This window comes from Lactuca virosa, chromosome 4 (assembly GCF_052849685.1).
Source record: "Lactuca virosa cultivar CGN04683 chromosome 4, Lactuca_virosa_CGN04683_v6, whole genome shotgun sequence".
NCBI classification, from domain to species: domain Eukaryota; kingdom Viridiplantae; phylum Streptophyta; class Magnoliopsida; order Asterales; family Asteraceae; genus Lactuca; species Lactuca virosa.
Genome location: NC_136429.1, coordinates 482,012,163 through 482,019,575, shown reverse-complemented (window position 1 = coordinate 482,019,575; position 7,413 = coordinate 482,012,163).

Here is a 7,413-nt window from a genome sequence, read left to right as displayed (position 1 = left end):
CTTTACATGATATCGGGAAGGCGCCGGCTCGATTGTATACACAAGAGAAAGAGTTATCTTTGGAGGATCCTGGTTTTGTGAATAAACATTTTAAAATAAAATGTGTCGTTAAATTGTTACTTATGATTTGAAGAAACGTGACATGTGTTTTAGTGTGTTTTGAAATGAAAATTTTACTTGAAAATTTACGGTGTTACACCATAATATTTTTTTCCCACTTCCATAGGGGAACCTCCAGAGGCTGCAAGTTGCCATGAGGGCGTTGGTGCTCCGCCTTGACCTTCCGGCAGGTCAAACATTGCTCCACAAACCATGCCACATCCCTTTTCATACATGGTCACCAATAATTGTGCTTCAAAAATCAAAATACATCTTTGTAGCCCCCGAGTGGATAGAAAATCTCGATTTGTGGGCCTCCTCCATCAAAATCCGTCGGGCCCCACCCGCATACGGCACCCATACCCGACCATGAAGAGTCAAAAGCTGTCACAACTAGCCTTGTTAGCTAGGAAATTCCGACTTCATGTAAAGATCAACACTTGTATGTCTTGTAATCTATGCTAATGTCAGGTACTATGCTCATTCAAAATCAACCATTTGAATCAAAACTCATGAGTGAAGTCCAAAACCTAATTCAACACATCTCATATACTCAACTATGGGATGAAACCCTAATTTCCCAGCTCAAACCCCTATTGGGCTAGGAATCATCTATTGGGCCTAATGGGCCAATAAACCCTCAACTTGATTCTTTTAAGCTAAGAGTCTTCAGTTGGGCCCTAATTGAACCCACATTCATTAAGTTATATCATTTTGGGCTTTAATGGGCCTAGGATGATCCAATTCTTTCTCATGGGCCTTCATGGGCCGTAAACAACTTACTTGAACATCATTGGGCCATAAACCCATTTTTTTATTATTTTTGGGCCGTAAACCCATAAGAAGGGCCGAATGGGCAGAAACCTTCACTTTGGGCTTATGAATTTCGAATATACTAATAATGGCCCAAAAAATTCCTTTCATTTCCCTCTCATCTCAAATTCTCGGTATCATATACAAAAAAAATAAGAGAAAAATATGTGATTATCCTAAGGGTGACACCTCATTTATACATGGTGATTATCCATGCTTTTTGTCCAACATACATCTAGGAATCTCATGTTCCAATGTAACCATCACATCTCATCCTCTCTCTTCTCTCCTTCTCTCTTCTTATTCTCGGCCTAAGGCCATTCTTCATCACCAAGATCATTCAAATATCATCTCACTTCCAAACCCTCAAGAATTCCTCCATCTTCTTCCATAAACCCGTGAGTGGGTGTGTGTGCTCAAGAAGGTGCTTCCAATTCACATACTAGGTAAGATACTTCACTCTTAAGTGGGATAAATACATATTATGTTTAGATCTTCATCAAAACATCTCAAATCTTGTGTTTATGCTTCTAGAATCCATATAAGCTCGAGATCTACTCAAGAAAGCTTACTAGGGCCAAAATCTTCCTCATTCTTCATCAAAAACCGAAATCATCAAACCAAAGTGAGTTCATACCCCTTATTTTTCGGTTTTCATAATGTTTTGGGGGAGAATACAAGTTGTTTTGTGTAGATCTATGTGTGTATGCATGATTTTGTGTGTTTTTCATGATATATGTTGTGTTATGTGTTTAACTTTTGGATTTTATTTGAATATGAAGTGTACCACTTAGATCTTCATAAAAACCATGAAAAACGTATGTGATAACATATATATTACATGTAAACTTGTATATCTGGGATTATACACTTAAAATAGCAAAAATAAGTGTTGTGTTCAAACATGTATAACTTAAACTCAAAAATCAGCCTTTAACAGAAACGTTTTGGTATGATTTCGGACTGTTTTGACCACCTTGATGGTAATATTTTTCAAAACTATTTTACATGCAAAAATGCCAGGTTTATACCTTTAAAATGACTACTTTCACGCGTTCATACGTTTTTTCTACAATTTTTGGCGATTTTTACAAAACTGCCTATCATTTTTGGAATAATCTCGGATCAGTCTGTGAAGGAGAACAATTTCACACTGATTTGAGGCCATTAAAAATTTTGAGAAAAATTATGAACAAAGTACACGCAATTTCCGAACTCCCAGAGTTTACGGATCCAAATTTCGAATTACGAATATTTTTCTAGAATTTTTCTAACAATAGGGACAGAAAAGCCAAAAACCAGAAAATTGTTTTAACTTACTAAAAGAGCTTATACTTGTGTTGGATGCGAGTCTTGGCCTTAAAAAGGGCCTGAAATGTTATTTTTAACTAAAAACATGCCTTAAATGTAAACTTTTCGGTTTTAAGGACCAAAAATGTCTTTTTACAAAAAGTGGGCCTTTTACGTCATTTTGGTAAACAATTAAACTTAACAACCAATGTAACAGCAAACAGAATAATTATGTCCTTTTACATGTTTATTGGGTCCGAAATATAATTTACATGTTTAGTGGGCCTTAGTTGTCCTTTTACATGTTTATTGGGCCTGATATATACCTTACATGTTTAGTGGGCCTTAGTTGTCCTTTTACATGTTTATTGGGCCTGAAATATAATTGACATGTTTAGTGGGCCTTAGTTGTCCTTTTACATGTTTATTGGGCTTGCTATATACCTTACATGTTTATTGGGCCTTCGTGGTCCATCTACATGCTTGTTGACTTCACGCATTCACGTGCATACTCGTTTGGCTTCGTAAACTTAAAACCTACACAGAAACAATATACATTTGTGCAAATCTCATATTCATGTAAATTCGATTAAGGATCTAGTGAGACGTTTCGTTTGGCACCAAATGAGTGTACAAACATAGCCTGTAGTTATAACCAGAGTCTCCTGGAGGGAGAGCGTGAGTTTGCGTGTAGATCTATACGGGGATGACGCCCCACACATGAGCTGTTCGCTACAGTTAGACTAGGCCAGTCTAGGGTGACAAACCGTACCTTAAACAAGTCGTCATCTTCCAGACCTCAAGACAGGCGAAATTGTCGTTATCAAGTATGGTTATAACGGCTCATAGGGGAATTAACGTTAAAATTTTTACGGGAAACCTTCTTTTGTAGATAACACGGTAACATGCACGCGCTGGTACTCAACCTCAGGTGTTGAGATTCCGACATTCTCTTTCGCAGACAACATCGGGTTGTCTGGGGATATTCTCTTTATATTCTCTTTATATTCTCTTATTATTCTCTCTATATTCTCTTTACATTCTCGCAAACATTAACACACATGCATTAATACAAGATCAGACACAAACATTTCAAAACGATTTTCAGAAAATATCGGATTTTCTGGTGTTTACAAAGTATTACAAAACATTTTTATTTAAGCATGCTTATGAACTCACCAACATTATATATGTTGACGTATTTTTTTTCAAATTAACTTGTATTCTCAGGAAACCGTTGAGCAGGTTTGGTCAGCAAGAACACTTGGATATTTTGCTATGTTCTGTTTTCATTATACTTTGAGTTTTTGGCATGTAATATTGAGATACAATACTCGATGTAAACAATAACAGTTGTAATGTTCTATGTGTGGTGATGAGATGTTATGTTTCACTTATATACATTGTGATGATACTACAAAAAATGAAGTCACCCAAGCCCCCGGACATTTCCACCGTCTGGTTCGGGGGTGTGACAGATTGGTATCAGAGCATTGTTTATAGTGAACTAGCATATCTAATCATACAAGTTATGCAACTATAAATACAATGGGACTAAACTACTCTGAACAAAACAAAACATACCTATGTGTGCAAATAGAGTAACGACACAATAAGAAACAGTAAAAGTCTTTGGAGGATTTGAACATTGCGGTTAAACTCGGATAGTTATGTAGTCGTATTGGGGGTGAATGTACCCTGATCAACTACATTCATTCAAAATACGACCAACATGTGTTCGAGAGTCATCGTGATGGTCAATGAATCAAAAACTTACCATCTAATTATCCAAAGAGCCTATAGAACCAAACCTAAACAAAATTAATATACTATAGGAGTATTTGGTGTGCTTTTTGTTTCTAGTATTTATACACTTTCTTGTAGACGCTATGGCCGGATTCCATCTACCTAGAGACCCTTATTTCCCCAACCAGGGGGATGGAGGATTGTTAGAGCCGGAACCCGAGGAAGGACCAGCTGAACCTCTGGTGGACTTTGAGGAGGAAGAGTCTGATGATGACAGTAAATAGGACTCGGACGCGGAGTCCGAGGTCATAAATCCACCATACATGACTCGAGTTCCCCCGCATAGAATGGATCCCAACGGCCCTGCGCCCCCATGGGCGCGTGATATCTGGAGGTGGAGTCGACAACAGGGGATGCGTCCCCCATATGGCTTGAACCGGGGCTTTTACGACTTGAGTCACAGCGGACCTGCAGACCGAGCCCTACCAGTGATGGTTAGGAGGACGCGAGACATAGGCGAGTAGGTGCAGGCAACCGCCGGTCAGATGGTTGCCATGAGACCGGCAGTTGAGCGCACGAAGAGAATGAACCATGAGGTAGTTAGAGACTACCAGGAGAGGCAAGCAGCATTGGAAGACCGGCTACGCGCCACTGACCATCACCTGGCCAGACTTCAGGGCACATCCACCTCATCATCAGCACCACCGGACACCTCCCGCCGCAACTAGGAATCAGCTTCATCTCTCGCCACTACCGCTAGGATATCTTGTTATGTACTACTCTATGCATTATCGACTTCATGATTAAGTGATTACACTACTCATGGAGTCGTTACGCTGTCAGATTTTATTTTCTTCATGTATTGTATGCCTTATAAAGGCAAATTTTCATGTACCAAGGTGGTTATTATTAGTAAAACAGTTACATGTTAATCGTGATGTTGTTACCTGCTATGTGTTCTATTTTTCCTTATTTCATGTTAACTCACTTATATGCACGACCGAACCACCTAAATCGCTAGATACTCAAGGATATCGAAACCAAAATAACCTATGGATAGGCTTAGCAAATCATGCAAGATCTACTACTACTTATCACCATAAATACACCTTAGGGAGGTAGGTTGAAACAATGAGAATCATACAACAAAACGCGAAATGACCAATCGTTACTTACAAGTTTGCTTATCGGCATGCAGCAGAAAAATGTCATCCCACAGAGATAACCAGCACACCAATGAGACACCAATCCTACAGATAGATTCCGCTACATTCCAAAGTCGCCGTAACAACTGCTGTAACCGCTGTCATGGCGCAACTCAATGCAAACAACACCAACAGAGATGGAAATAGTATCAACAACTCCTGGCGTAGTAACAACCATAGAAGCCAACGAGTGATAACTTACCAAGGTAATCTAAACCCCAAACTTAAGAGCAGGAAGCGAGAGTCTAGGAGTGAGAATAAGAGGAAGCCAACTCAAGGGCCCTTCAAGAAACAACATACGGTTGCTTTCCATGCTGCTATGACACCTACCACATAAACACCAGCAAGACCATATGTCAGAAACCTTCTAAAATGCAACAAGTGCAGTTTCCATCATAATGGTGGCAGTCGGGAGTTGCATTGCAATAGGTGCAACAAGAAGGGGGACACTGCCAGTACCTATAGGGCTTCAGCCCCACGCACCACTCCAACCTTTGTAACAAGGATGAAGCCAGTATGCCACAAATGCGGTGAGACGGGACACTTCAAGAGGAATTGTCCAACAAAGAGTAATGACGGGGAAGTAGGAGAAATTTAACAACTGGACATGAAGAAGCAAAAAGCAACCCTACCTGGATTTTTGGTACGTCCCCAAACAATAATGGTTAAGCCTCAAATTTTCATCAAAATCTTTGTAAAAAAAGGGTCACAAATTTTTATCTCAACCGAATAAAAACACGTCATTCATAAAAAACCAAGGATCCTTAAAGGTGAGCTATGGTGGCTTAGTGTATATGTTAGGGTCATACATAGTTATAACTCTGCAGGCTTAGAGTGAATGATTCCGTCTTAATTCCTGTTTCTTGTTCGATCGTGAATTTGGGGCAGAATTGCTCGGTCGGGTGTCTTCACAAACTTAATTGTACATAACCTGTATGCACCAAGCAATTATAGAGGGGCCTTGTAAGGTTTGCATTAGGAAATGATCGCCCCAATAATAACAAAGATAAACCGAAAGCATCAAGGATGTATACGTAAAATATGCTATCTACTACTTAACATCTGTCACCGTAAGAAGTCCAACAACTGTCACTTGACACGGACTGGTTTGGTCCTCACCATACCAATGGCAAGCACTACAAAGAGCCCTTCCATCTTACCCAATCGATTAACAAAAACTCTTTCAACCATAACGGCAAATTCCCGAACTATCTCTAGCAACTAGGCACGCTAGCACTTAGGCGAGAGATACCACACTCCTTCCTAGCCCCACAACAATGATGGGAAGCAAGAAACAGAACACCTCAAGGGAATCCAAGAGATTTATAACCTCCCACAGATGATCACAAAGTCCCTTCGGGAACATTCCCCATGTGATAGGATGTGCTCGGAATCGACTCGACTTTTGAAATCATTCCAGTAACCAAACCCTCAATATTACTTAGTACCAACACAAAATTAGATATTGCTCGATCATTAGGATGACCTAATAAGTAAGAAGTTACCAAACCAAACCGCTAACCTCAGAGTACACCCGTCTAACTCTTAAGAAGGAGAATCGGAATGTCCAAAGCGCAATTGAGCATTTAGAGTCAAGCAAACCCATCGTCAAAGATCGATATCCCCTATTTCGAATCGACATCCCCCTCAGCCAACTCTAAGAATCTAGCGAACTTCTGGAAAAAGGGAGTCATAAGGCCGAGTTTCTCACCTTGGGAAGCCCCGGACCTGTTTGTCAGAAAGAAGGACGGATCCTTCATTGACTCTCGGGAATTGAACAAGCTCACCATAAAGAACCGATTACCCACTCCCTCGGATTGATAATCTATTCGACCAGCGTCAAAAGAGCCAGTTATTCTTCCAAAATGGATCTAAGATCCGGTTATCATCAATTCCGAGTCCGGGGTGAAGATTTCCCCAAAACTGCTTTCTGAACTCGGTATGACCATTATGAATTCGTTGTTAACACATGCTCCCGCAACATTATGGGCCTCATGAACCGAATTTGCCACCAATTTCTAGACAACTTTATAATTGATTTCATCGATGACATACTCGTCTACCCTCGGAAAAAGAAAGAACACGGTCAGTACCTACAACAAGTTTTGGAGCCATTGAATTCGGAGAATACCGCGAACAAGGCACTACATGGGATGAATAAGAATCTTGAAGTCAAAGAAGACGGAGCTTACCATTCTGTGAGTCGAATCTGGATTCCAAAAGTTGAAGGATTCAACAATTTGATCACGAATGAAGCAAA